Genomic DNA, 14,574 nt, shown 5'->3' on the forward strand with positions numbered 1-14,574 from the left:
GGTTTCCGTGCACAGATTAGAAGATGGGGAACGGCCCCAGTTTAGGCCAGCAGTGTAACTGGTTTTCCCCAAGTCCCAGAGTGGGCTGGGAGGTGGTTCCAAGACCAAGTTCGAGAGCTGCCCTGGTACCTGCCTGCAGCGTTCACGGGGGTTACAAACCTGTTTGTTGCCTTTGCTCAGGATTTCTGTGGCATTTATAATAGCCCAGGGATCACCCTGCAGCATTGAACAGGCATGCGGCTGTGGCGGGCTGGGGGATTACGTCGGCTTTGTTTAATGGGACTCTTCACAACCCGAACCCTTCCGTCATCGCTTCGAGGCCGTGCTGCTGGAACGTGCCCCGTGTGCTTTGCCTGACTTCTCTCCCAAAGCTGACCACAATTACAGCACGTCCTGGCTCCCTTCATTGATGCTGCTTCTCTGGGGTGGTATAAGTTACGTGAGCCGCGACCTCGCTCGCCTGCGGCAGGGTTTCAAGTCGGGATTTAAGAGGCTGGTTACAACTTCCCGAGCGCAGAGCAGCTGGAGACCTCTTTGAGGCGATGCCTCTGCGGGGCCGGGGAGCTGCCAGCGGGCTGAGGGGCGGCTGCTCCGCTCGTCTCCCCGTTGTGCCCTGCCTGATGCTGGCACGGCTCCTGGGGACCTGCAGCTGCATCCCACCCCGGCTCCCGCCCGGCCCAGACCTGCCGCTCCTCTCAGCACTCTCCCGGACTCAGCTTACAACCCAAATTTTTTGAGATGGGATGACTGGAAGGAAGGCAGGAGGTTTTCAGGTAGGGCAGGGAGGAGGAACATGGTTCGTTGGTGAAGAAAATACTGCAAGGGATTACGTGCCTTTCATTGGTGACTGCTGAGCAAGAGGTGTTCGGTAGCTAACTTGGCTGATATGCACCATTTAGTATGTGATGGATTCCTTAGGTCTTTAGATGAACTTTTATAAAAAATAAAAATAATTTTCTTCTGGTCTTCATCCAGATGAAACCCAGTATATACAGTATACATATATCATATATTTTTTTCTTGTTAAGAATTGGAAGTAATATGTTTCCTATAATACTTCTCATGTTTGGTCTACATCGCCCCGGGTCAACTCACAGCCTGTGTACAAAAGGCTGGTTCCATTTTCAGTATGTGAGAAAAATGGCCTAGATTGCTCTTCTGCTCTCTGCAGTTCCAGGAATCTTAGTTATAAATGCACCTAATCAACCTTCAGTGTCCTTAAAACATGCAGTTACAGCTCATTGGCATAGAAGTAGTTACGGAAATGAGAAGCTGATGCAAATTTTTACTTATCTTTACTCTTACTTCCAAATGAAGACTATTTACACAGCAGTGTTATGTGTCACCCAGCTTTACTTACTACTTCATATGACTGGAAGTTTAGATATTGCAGCTGTGCAGGGCTGTAGTTCTTATGTTACTTTACTTTTCAGATGGATCCAGTAACACAGCTTAATGCAAACTCACTGATGACATCCACGTGTATCTTCACAAGCATAAGGAGTTTTATGAGGAGTAAAGATTTTGATATTGCCCTGTACAAAAAGTTTCAGTTATAAGGTCTGGATAAAGTTCAAGGATAGCAGATGTCAATTTACTCAGCCTTTGTGGGTAAAGAAACATTTTGAACATTGAAAACCAATCAGAAAAAACACAGTCCAAAAATAATGTTTTTGAGAAAACTGAGTCTTTAACAAAGCAAACTGGAACTCTGCTTTGGCACAGCAGGAGCCTGCTGTGTAGCGATGAAAAAGAACAGTTTTAAATGTAAATAACTTGAAGAATATAAACAACGCAAAATTTGTGGCAAATTCATAATCAGCTTTTCGCTGTGTTTTACATTAAAGATTTTTTTTCGTTACAGTATTGGCTTAAATTACAGAAAATTTACCTCCCATGGCTTCTTGGAAAAACTGTGGCATTGCTCATTGTTTCTGACAGGGCAAACGGGGAAAACAAATGAGTGCTGGAGTTGTGTGTTTGATTAAACACTTCTTTGAAGTAAAACTTTTGTGTGGTTTCAGCTTTCCTCTTTGGCTTTCACTTGTCATCTTCTGATTTTATTGTCTAGTTTTCCTTTGTCCACAGTATCAATTTTAGCTTCCTGCTGTTACTGACTGATTGAATTACTTCACTTACCATTCAGATGTCTTTATGCTGTTATTTATAAAACATTAATATAGTAACAAGTGGTGCAGATATGGTTAGTTGACTAGGGGTCATAAAGTAAGACTCAGTGTAAAGGCTATAATCTACTGCAGACATAATTGCCTAGGATTCACTGAGGAGCACAATAAATGCCTTATCTGTAACGGAACAGGAGTAGCTGTTGCTTGGTATCCTGTGTTTCGTACAGGATTACTAGGTTCAAGTGGGCTTCTGATTTTTTGATGTGGCAAAAAAAAGCTCAGTCATTATACTGTTGCATCCATTTCTTCTTCAGTATTTTGTCTTCCAGCTGCATGAAGGATTTCACTGGCATAGCAGCCCAGTGGAGCCAGCTGGTGATTTTGACTATCAGTGTGATAGCATCCACCATATAGAACATCAGAAAGCATTTTTCTTTTATTAGCTTGATACTAAAAAATTGGATTATGCATTGTATTTTGCTGTTCATTTGTCTTTGTTCAGGTTACTAACTGAAGCTATATTTGAAATGAACATTAAAAGTAGAACAGGAAGAACTGCTTTAATCTGTGCCCATTCAGTTTTCTCTGAATGGAAGGTTAGCCTCTTCCAGGAGTCCCAAACAGCTTTGTGGCTGCTCTGAGCATAGGAACAATCTTGCACAATTTACTGTACAGTAGCCTTTAACTCCTCCAGCTCGTTGGGGATACACTTAGGGGAGAGGTCATGAAGTTGCACTCTGCACCCTGCTGTTGATGGCTCAAAGGTAATAATGATCTTTATCTGTGCTCTGGTCTTTTTGTAGGTGTAGTTCTGTAATCACGTATGAGCAAATCCGTCTGTTTGGTAGGTAGGACAGTAGATACAGGTTGGTCTTCTCTCTCCACCTTGTCCATTTACAGTGTGCAGTAAAGGGGACTGCTGAGTCCACTTATCCTTTGGGACTGGATTGCCTTAGCGGGCCAGGAGTCTGTCCCACATATCTGCCAAGGCTGGCAGGCCTGAACAGAGCAGGGCTCAGGGTTTGTTGCTTGTAACACAGAACCATTGAGTTTCACAGTAAATCTCTCTGTGTCATGATTTCACTCTGAAGATGTGCCGTACTTTGTCAGGAAAATGTGTTTGAGTCTAGGCCAATCATAATTTTCAGTGAAGCTATTTGGATCATCTTTTATTTTTAAAAAAACCTCTACCTGTTAAGATGCCATGTGGATTTGTTACAACAGTTTTCAGCCAGAACAGGAAAATGTTGAAATAGCCACAGGTCAATGAAAAATACCTGGCAGGAACTCGGTGATCTCAGTTTGACCTTCTGCATGTTTGCATATACATTAAAAAAAACCTTGCAGAATGGAGGCTAGAGCAGTGAATTTGCTCTAAACCTGATATCCTCAATACTTCAAGACTGCAGAGGCTTCTGCACGGAAATGGATTAAACAAAAAGAGCTCCTTTCCACTTCCTTCCTTCGTCATCATGTACCTTTGCTTTCAATAGGGCTTTTGTGAATAAAGCGCCTGAAGATGAGAACCAAGAGCACTTGATGTAAACATCCCTTTACACGGCTGCGACAGAGTAAAAAGGCTGCAGGGCAGCTGACAGCCACGTCTCGCAGTCTGCAGGCACGTGGTGGTGAGCACTGTGATTGCGCTCGGTTTTAAGTTGTCTTGGCAGCCTTCTAAGTCATGTCAGGGGATCTAATGGGCCAAATACTGCAAGGATTGCGCTAAAGAGTAACATGTATTTTGAATTAAGAGGCTGAAGAAACTGACGTTTTCTCATAGTTATTGAAGCTTTCCCCAGTGTGAAAGTTTGGCATGATGTCTGACACAGCGTTGTGGTTTTGCTTCCAGTTTTATGTCCGAGAAGAGCCTTGATTTCTGTGATTCCTGGTGGCAGATCACGGCAGTATCCAGGCAGGGTAAGAACATCCCTGCAGAAGGATGTTGCGATAGTTGGTACAAGTATCCATCAGGCCAGAAAGATGGGAGCATCTCACGTTGTCTGATGGAGACTGTAGAAAATCCATAGTGAAAAAGGTGGGTCGATCAAAGGCTGACCTGGAAATATCCAGTAAAATGCAGCGTACATCTTTTGAAAAGTGCATATGCTCCATCTGATGCTAAAGGAGTCACTGAGGGACGTGGGAAGGGAGAATCAATCTCTACCTGAACACATCAGCATAGCTTTCCTTTACAGTCAGCAGAAAGGGACACATTTACTAAGTCCTGTTTTAGAGGCCTGCTTTTGTCTAATACAAACCAAAGCCTGAAGGCACCCCTTTCTCCATCAGCTGTACAGAAGCTTAGACAGCTACCTCAGAGAGAGACATATGTTTGGATGAATCCTACTCTGGAAATCCTTGCAGACTTCGGTAGGCTGTGGATCAGCTTTGGCTGAACTGTTGTTGATCCATTCCTGTATTTGAGCATATTCATTTAATGGCTCTTTTCCACACTTATATATAGTTGTTTTATAAATAATAATTAAAATAAAACAAAAATGTCTGGTGATATTTAGGAATTTGACATTACAATGTTATATGCAAAGGTTTTGATTTTTGCAGCTGTAAAGCTCTAGTGATAAGCTCATCAAGATCCCAGTCAGCTGAGAACCATCAAACTTACCACAAGTACTTTTGTTATACAAAACCACATTATACGTTGGAAATTGCTGCAAAAGGGCAGGACTGGTGCAGCAGTTTGACCTCTTTGAAATAAGGCAGTCTTCCAAACAACATTACAAAGGTGTTTCTTTGCATCCAGATGGATTTTCTGCATTTTGTTTATTCTCATTCCTAAAATACACATCTTTTCAGTGCAGTGTATATACATAATATATGCTTCTGTTTAGTACTGTATAACATTGTAATTGTAAACAATTTTTCCCTTCACAGAAAAGAGAAAGTGTGATAATCAGTTAGCAGTTTGTTCCTTGGAGATCCACCGTGTGAATCTTTGAGGGACATGAACTAAACTAGAGGCTTCTTAGTAGTTCACAAAATCACAAAACATGATGAGCCTTTTCCTGGGCCAGATTTCCAGTAGACTGCAGAAAATCTGTTTAGACAGATATTTGTGCATAGTTACAATCCTTAGGCACTGAAATACGTATTTCTGCAAATAATGACCTGCGTCTTAGCCATGGATGTAATAAAGTACATAGCTGAAGAGATAAATATGCAGTTCTAATACCCCTTGTTAAATATTTGTTCATGAAACTGGAGCCCAGCTTGAGATAAGGTATTGTCAGGTACTTTGTGTAACTTAATTTTATTTTATTTTATCTGTGTGCTTTTTGTATAAGTTGAAGAATTAAAACCTGAATCTACATAAATAAGCAGAGCCTGGATCCACAGCATTTGCTTGTGTTTTGGCAGCCCAGTTGAGTTACTGGGTAAGACTGGACCTGCAGGGCCCTTAGCTGCTCCCCATCACGCTCTCACCCTTTCTTTTGGGAGCAGTTCTGAGCGTACCAGGGCTGCTTACCAGCTTCCCCACTGGATCGCTCCAATATGTACATGCATACCTGCACTCTCTCTCCTCAGCGCAGGGAGATGGCTAGGTATTTAAACGGGATTAAGCTGCTGCATAAAAGGGAGAAAAGTTGCATTTCATGTTGTTTAATATGATAGTTATGATAGTTTGTAAAGTCCAAATGATTTTCTCCCAGTCTTCTCTGTTTACTGCTCAGTTGGCATAGGCACAAACGACAGTTGCCCTTGTCCTGTAAGTGCAGTGTCCTTTTTGATACCCCCTTTTCTCTCTGCCCTCCACCTCTTCTTCCTCTGTCCAGCATTGTTGCGAAATCTTGTCATTTTTTCTCTCTAAAATTTCCCTTTTGCCGTCTTCTCTCTGCCTGATGCAGCTCCATCACCCTGTCTCGTTCAGTGCCTTCACTGACGCTCCAAGCTGTGAACAGTAGCATTAAAACTAATTTGTGTTTGCCTTGATTCCATAATGACCTCACATTAGTCCATTTCCCTATTAATACTCTGCCTGTAAGATGCCACCGAGATAATGAACCTCATCACAACGTGCTTTTTCCTAACATAATGGCAACAGTCTTCCAGTTTGTGAAGTACAAGCTGGCTGAACGCTTAGCTGATGCTTAATTTAATTAACGGGAGGATGCAAAATGTGCTAGCAGGCTAGTATTCCTCTTGGAGAGAAAATGATAATTACCAAACGCTACAAGTGATTTGTAAACAGCAGACTGGTATTTTTCCTGAACTGACTAATCCAACACTTCAGTAATGTGATTATCTCTTATTACAGCCTTTTGCCCACTCTGCCTCACATTTTGAGATGAAACCTGATATTTTTCCTTTAATATGCATATTAAAGATGATTCAGTTCTTTAAAATCACCCTACAAATGCACCAGGGCTTTGTTACAGTATTTTCTAATTACTGTGCTGTGGTGCCATTTACAGTGCTATGGTGAGCAGTGTTTTATTTGGATCACTTGAGAAACGGTGAGGAAATGGTTGCAAATATGTTTTGCTTAAGCATTTTATCTTCTTAGTGCAGCTGGGGTTTTTATTTCACACTCAAATGTACTAGTAAAACATCAGGCACTTTTTTTTTTTCTAGTCTGTGAAGCAGCTAAGTACAGCAATAAGGGAACTGGAGCCCTTTTGTAAGTATTTCTATTTCTTGAATAGTATCCCAAATTTTTGTCTGCCTGCTGCCTTATCTAAGCCTAATATCGCAGAATCTGAGCATGTCATAGTCTCTGCAGTGCCCTCATACTCTAGTAACCCCGTGAAGAAGGAAGACGGCCTCACTTGCGTTTCACAGATGGCAAGCTGGGACACAGAGGCGTATGGGGGCTGTCTGTACCCTCTAACAGAAGTGCATGAACGACGGGCTGCTGTCACGTTCGGACCGTCACGTTAGGGCTTCCCTGCGAGTGCTGGCGTTCCACAGCAGCCCGGAGGGTCTCCGGCGGGAGCCACCCAAACCACTCACGGAGAGGTTGCGAGTGGTTCAGACCACAGCGCCCAGGGCACGTTACTGGCCTGGGAGCAGGACTTGAGCTGTAGGGGAGGGTAAAATAGGAAAGGCTTCTGTATGAAGTGAATATTCTTTTTCTTAAATGCAGCGATGTATGCTGTCCCCTACTATTGCACGTAGTCTGCATAACCCTGTTTAGTGGTGATGTAGCGTCATCCGAAGGAAACAAGAATGCTTATCCTTCTAGGAGTAACAAGAATTTCTTCTAGGCACTGGATCCAGACTTACTTGCAGTTAGTTCCTTGGGGAATGAGCAGCAAGTGTTCTTCTTTTGCCTGTTCACCAGCAGAAACAATCAGTAGTGGACCGTACAGCCCTTCTGAGATGTAGAGGCCAAAGGCGCACCTGTAAACCATGCCAAGTAGGATGTTGATGAAAATGTTCCTGGTCTTACTTATTGTAGCTTAGAGTAATACAGTGGAGTTCTTTGTCCCGTAATGGTGTGACTCATTTTGAGACTGTTTCTGTTAAAGTTCACAAATGTGTTTGAGTATTTGTAGAGTGCTGCTGTATGAGTAAGGCTGGCCAACTGTTTGTATTTTTTTGTGACCAGATGGTTCTGCTTTTGCTCTGCTTTTTTTAACCCCTTGCTTCAACAGGTTTCTTATGAGCTCTTTCTACTCACCACTCCACATAGACCATTGCAGTTTGCACCAGAACTAACATAAAAATTAGAGTTACCCTGGCTCATGATTTGAGTCCAGAGTTGAAAGTTAGATCAAGAGTTGGCATCTCCCTCTACTTCATGTATATCTGCACTTTGAGTAGGAAGATGGTTCTTCTCATGCATCTTCACAGGCATTGTGTTGTACATATTTGTCCTAGTCAGGAACTGAGTCTGTAGAGACACTGTAGTCATCAGATAAAGAGCACCAATCTTCAAGACCAAGATGTCTCAATCTGAGCTAGAGGAGAATCTGGTTGTAGGCCACCTGATGTCATGTATTACTGGATATATTTCAGGTGGTTTTACTGCAGTATGAGATAATTTCACATTTTTTTCTATGTTAATTCTCACAGTATTCCCACGAGATAGCAAAAAGCAACTATCCCTATTTTTCAGATTGGGGAGGAAGTAGAAATAGTGCCTAATTTACCAGAGCTCCAAAATCCTGATAGCTGGATTACTCCCAACACCTTAGAGTAATTCTTAAGTGCCTGGATGTTTCAATTATCTAAGTTCTTTTGAAAAACACTTCAGTTTAATATAAGTTCTGTTAAAATTTCCATGGCATGTATCTGTGAACATCTCTCTTGTAATGCCATTAAAAATCTGGCCACAATACTACTCTATTTAAATGTTTTTCAAAATTTTACAGTAAACATGAATTCATCTGAGACAACTGCAGAAGCCCCCCTCTCAGCAAGTCATCCTAGGCTTTCTTCATAGTCAGCAGAGACAAATGTGCACTTTTAGGATGTGACTTCATCTAATCTCTTTTAATCATGAAGTGCCTGCTTCTCGCTATTGACTGCAAAGTAAGGCTAGACAATTAGTTCAAAACATTGTCTCCTGCGCTATAAATACTTGCATTTATTTAGCTGAATCCAACCCTAAGTGATTCATCAAAGATCTCCCAAATACTCAAAACCTCAAGTCACGAACTTCACCGGTCTATCCAGCAGATTGTATTCACTGCCTTTGCTCTCTGTGATTCCTCTCTTCACATTTAGTCTGTTTTGATTTCAGCTGAACCTCAGCTGTAGAGACATGCATTAGGGAGAAGAAAGAAAAAATGTAGGATAAAAAGTTAGAGCTGGAGAGAAGTGCTAAAGAGAGTGTAATAGGTGTTCTCTTTGCAAGAAGGTCTGCTGAATTTAACAGGGACTGATAGTGTTGCACTCCACAGAAATTGCTCTAAGGTTTTTGTTTTCGACTAAGTTTTGACCTGCTTGGTGGAATTCCATATGCAAGATAAAACTTTCTAGTCACATTTGTGAAAGGTTTGGAAAAGAAATCCTAACCTGTCTCAAAATTATTGTGTATTACTTAACTTTATATGACCTTTTCAGAAGGTAGGTGACCTTATGCTTGAAAGCCAAATAAAGGCCTGGCACAGCATCCAGTGAATTCACTGTGGGTCCCACATGCTTCTCTAAGGGCTCAGTAAGTCCAATTCATTGTTGCTAAAGCAAATGTTAATTTGACAGTAGAGGACGAAACAACCAGACACATTTATGGTATTATTACTCAGTGGACATCTTTCCAGACCACAACAGAAGCCAGAACTTGGATTACAAACCATTTAAAATGGGAGATTTCTTTCTCAATTTTTACTCCAGCTGCTGGAGACTGGTTTGGGAAGAGGCTAATGAAAATGCTCCTATACATTTTTTTTTAATATGGATGCTTGTCCTCAAAGAACTGAACACAGGCCAGCAATTCATTTCCTGCACTAGGCAGCATTTGAATAGCCTATTATGTCTTGACAAAAATTACTCTCCTATGGGTTGAGCCAGATTAGAACCTGTGAAACAGAGGTGGAAACCTGGCCTCATCTTTATCACACATATCCTGTCCTAACTATTCCCACATCAGAGTTTTAAATGTGCTTTCCTAATGAACCATATTATTTTGGAATGTTGTGTTGCCTGTGATACTTGGAAGTTAAATGGTTGTGATTTGGGTTTATATTAGGCGGTAACCTGCCAAATGGCAAGACCGGTAACAAAATGAAGTCTATCTTGAGCATATGCTGTAGACGAAAAACAATTCTCTCAAACAACAGTAAATTCTCTTTAGAGTTACCATTATTTCTTATTTCCTCTTGCCACATTTTCATTCATTTCTTCATTGACCTCAGGCCCTAGAGCATGCAAGCCCAACAGATCTGAAGACTGGAGAACTTGCACATCAAAACTGCATATATTTTTATTGGAAAATGAAGCTTACCTTTTACGGCCATACCTGCATGGCAGTCTTGAGCCTGTGCAACTGGGGAGATGGCCAGGCAAGGAATAAAAATAAGAAATCTGTCTTACTGATTTTGCAAAACAATAATCATCTTATATTAGCACCATAACTTTTTCTCGTGTGATATGGTTGCATAAAATTGTCCATCACTAAAAGTAGCTGATTCTGGAGTGACTCCCTCTCCAGATGTTTCAGGCCATTTCAGGAAGTCTTGGTGAGGGAAGTTTTTGCACGTGCTTGAAAAATATTGGGCACAATTAATGTGATTAATTAATGCACAATTAAGCTGAAGAGAAAAGAGCTGCTCTCCAGGAAGGGCCGCCCTTTTGCCTGACTTTTTGTACCCCGTTCCCTGGTCCGTACCCCTGCGCTGCCCGATCCTACGCGGACGCGTGACAGCGAGTCGGGAAGTACCGTGGCAGTTGGAAGAGTTTTCTGTGGTTGCTCTCCAGCAGCCACCGAAGATTAGTGCCTCTCTCCATCCAAGGTCTGCATGAGGAGATCTTGGAAGTGAGCTGGGATCAGTGCTACAGGGAGCAGCTGCCGCCGGGAAGAGCCAGAACAGATGTGTCTGTGCCATCCCCGGTCACAGGGCAACAGCAGAGGCTCTCTTCCCCTACGTCCCAAAGGAAAGGAGATCAAAATGGCCTTTCCGTTCAAATACTGGGTTACTTGTGTGTCCAAAACTTCTGCCATCCTGGGGGGCTTGTGGGGAAGCCTTGGAGTGAATAATGCAATATAGAATCAGGCCCTGAATAGGTCATTCTCTCGTATTAGCACAGAGCAGCACTCTCCAGTCCTCTTTCATCATGTATTCCAGTTCATCGCCCTCCCTCCCCTAGTCTGTGCTGCTCGACCATGTGCTTTCTTCAAGCTGCCAAGGGCATCCATCTCTCTTTTGTCACAGGATGATGCTGTTTGTGCAAACATAAATATTTAGAGAAGTTTGCAAAAGATTAAGCTTCATCAAGTCAAGTATTCCTGCTAATGCAGTGTCGGGACAAGTCAGCAGGGAGCGAGGGCCTGGGCTGCTGTGCACAGCTGTTGCAAGACCAAACTGTGGAATGTTCATTTTTGACTCCACCAACTCCACTGATCAAAACCATTTTGGAAGTTGGCTTGTGTTTTTTTCTAGAGTGCAATCCTTTCCATCAAAACAGCTTCTTCAGCGTGCAGGTTTCATCTGTATTGTGAATCTCTTGCCTCAGTTTTATTGTTGTTATGCAAATTCCTACTGCAGATGTGCTGCACTTGCTGGACCAGTGAAAAAAATCCACGTTAGAGAAGTCCCTAAGATGCAACTCAGAACAAAAATAGTTGGGAGATCTGCCCACAATGCTTGTGCTCTCATAGTTTGGGTTTCACTCTGATCATCAGTACCTGAGAAAAATTATGCCACATTCCCTATTAGTTATTACAGGGAGACTCCAAAAGACATAAATGATAGGGGAAAAATCCCAAGTAAGTAAGAATATTAAAAGGAAACCATGAAATTGTTGGTTTGGTTTTTTTTTTCCTAGTAAGGCAAAGCAAACAAACAGAAGTCATTCCAGAATTCATGCAGCAAAATAAGTAATAAGAATATAGAAATACATGCAAGGCAAATGGATGCATGTGTGCAAACACATCAGTGTATATTTCCTTTAAGGGGCTGTGTCCATCTTCAGCCTCAAGTACTGACAGTTTGGCTTTCTGCTCCAGCGGGAAGTGGATTTGTCATACCAGCTAAAATACTATCCGCCTCTTGGACGGCTCACAAGTAACGCCACTGTGGTGACAATTGGTGAAAAAAGAGATGTCTGGCATGCTTTTCTTCAGTGCTGCTTTGCTGCCCCTTTCTAGTGAGGAGACCACAGGAAATCCACAGGAAATCCTGCCTTCCTAGAAAAATATCCTGCTTCCTCCTAAGGACCCATGGAGCGGGCAGTTTGACATGACTGTGGGCATTTCTGAGCCAGGCAAATTGAAAGAGAATAATCTTTTGTAGGAAGTGGCTCAAGCCTCATTGTTTGTCCACAGTGGACAAAAACCAGCCGGTCTGATCAAGCGTCAGTGATATTTTGGGCAGGAGTGTTGGACTAGATGACCCCCAGAAGCCCCTTCTAACCAATGTTTTTATAGTTCTATAAAGTCACATAATCTAACATTTTTTTCCATCTTTAAACTCTGTGCTTGTCTGATAAACACTGCTAGGCCTTGTATTTGGTCCCATTCTTTTTAAATAATATTTCTCTGAGATTTTAATTAAAGATGCATGTAATTAAAGTGTTATTTTTATTGCAAGTTATGAATTAATTATGCTCTTCTCTGGGAACACTAGAATTTTTTAAGCATTCTTCCAGCAAGCTGAATTATCATCACTTTAATACTTCTAATATATTCCTGTAACCGAACACATTTTATGAACCTAAAGAGGTTATATTAAATTTAATAACACAATGAGAAATATGCTTAAGGTTGTAGGCCTGTGACTTTGATGACTAATATGAATGGGCAAATTGAAGCTCATCATTTAAACTTGCAAATGTAGCTGAAATGACTTCATGGTTCAGGCTGAAATACAATCTAACTGAATTCAATAGGGGTTTGCTGTTTGCAGCAGATCTCATCCACGGGTTTTGAGATCAAGGTGTCAGCTCGAAGGAGAAGTGTAATCTGAGGAGGATATCGGGTGTACATAAAGTTGGGCTTCGTTTCTTTTGTGCAGAGCTTCGTCTCCGGAATCCATTTCAAAATTGGAGGTTGCAGTGGATGGTCCTTGCTGTGCTTCTGTGCAAAACAGAGATGGGCAAAAGCGGGGAACGGTGACTAGGTGCCCTCAAGCTGCACTGACCTGAGAGAACGTCGTGCAGTTTTTTCGTCAGGGGGGTGTCCGCACACCCAGAAGAAGCCAGTCCTCCCAAGCCCTCGGTGGAGAGCGCGCTCCCAAGCGTACGAGGTCTGGTGTAGAGGTGACTCAGGAGGCCCTGACTCCACGGGGCGTCATTTTTAGCCTTAGCGAGTAACCACTGAACAAGGTGGGTGGTGAGCCCTGCGCTCCCGGTACGGCACCTCAGCTGCCATGTGGCAGGATGGGCTAAGCTCAAAATAATGTTCTTACCGGTGTGCAAGTCTCTCAGCTGCAGGCAGTTTACCTAAAGATGCATGTCCCTCGGTATGAAAGGCCATTGCCTCAGAACTTGGGGGAGCCTTTGATAACAGCTTGTAGGTTTTCTTAGGAAACAGCTAATACAGTGTATTGAGTTTGTATCGGTTTACTATGGGTTTTCTCACCTAGAAAAAATTGAAAAAAACGTATATTTTTAATATCACAAAGATATTCTGTCTTCTACAGCAATTAAAGCCAGAAAAACAAGAGGAGAGGTGCTGGCAGTTATGCACTTATAAAACGTTCAAATCTCTCTGGGAAAACTGGTCATTGGTTTCAAGCGTTTCCTTTTGGGCAAACTTTAAACTAGAGGAATTAGGATCAGAAAAATGAGTTGCTGTCAGATGATTATTATTTTCCATGATTCTGGTACCATGCACAAAGTAGAGGAAGGAAGCTTTCCAAACCAAGAAAAGGATATAGTCCCTGTTCCAAAGCACATAGTGTAAAAAGGCAGGGTAGGGAAGAGGAGGGATGAAGCTACACTAGAGAGTGATCTGGGTAATGCTAGCCATGCATCAGATGAATTACAGCTGGTAGAAAGTGATAGCAATTTTTCTGGTGGAGAGGGGAATCAAATTTATTCTCATTTAGTAAATGAACATGTATCGGCCAAATGTTTTTGTGAATGCATTTTCATTTTAGGATGTTATTTCTGTTTTCTCCACATTAATTTTTAAGAATGTGAAACAAATGTTATATTTCCAGGTTTTATCAAGATATTTTCTTGGGGAAAAAGGACAATTGTGGGGAAATCCCATATAAAAATAATGTTTATGAGATTCTAATTTTTTCTGCTGGGTGCAGAAATGTTCAAACCTATTCCTAAATGAGTAAATCCCTTTGACCTGGGAGACAGAACAAAAAGGTTTTGTACTTAAAATCCACGTTTTAGTGTAGAGAAGTTAGAACAAGTAGTTGGAATAGAAAAAAAGCTCAAATGTAGGTGTACAAAACACTACAGAAATAAAAAGGTGTGTAAACATTACCTTTCCTCACTGCTGTGTCCTTGAAGAGCCGGCCTTGTCTTGAGGTTTCTTTTCAGCTCAATGACTTTCTGGGTTGCTGCAAACTCTGTGTAGTCCCTCTGGGTCTCACATGACCCAGTCGCTCTCTTTTTAGAGGAACATGCCATAATAACATAAAAAAAAAAAAAAGCTAAACCAAATGCCATATGTCACAGCTTGCAAGATAAAAGTCCTAGTTCAACGGGTGTCTTTGAGGAATGTGCATCTATTGACAGTGGAAATACTTTAACAAAAGAACCTGGAAAATGCAAAGCTTTTCAAGCTAGTTCCTGCAAGCAAGAAAGTATGTGTCATTCTTCCTCCCACCACCCCCCCCATTTTCACACCTAAACCATTAATTTG

General features: G+C 41.9%; 1 protein-coding gene across 4 annotated transcripts in view; it reads left to right on the forward strand.

Moving 5' to 3' along the window:
- Positions 1 to 14,574, forward strand: part of RPS6KA2 (ribosomal protein S6 kinase A2) — a 308,863-nt gene that overhangs the window by 182,350 nt on the left and 111,939 nt on the right. The gene's annotated exons all lie outside the window — the stretch shown is intronic.

The sequence above is a fragment of the Haliaeetus albicilla genome, chromosome 7 (genome assembly GCF_947461875.1).
Source record: "Haliaeetus albicilla chromosome 7, bHalAlb1.1, whole genome shotgun sequence".
In the NCBI taxonomy this organism is placed as follows: Eukaryota; Metazoa; Chordata; class Aves; order Accipitriformes; family Accipitridae; genus Haliaeetus; species Haliaeetus albicilla.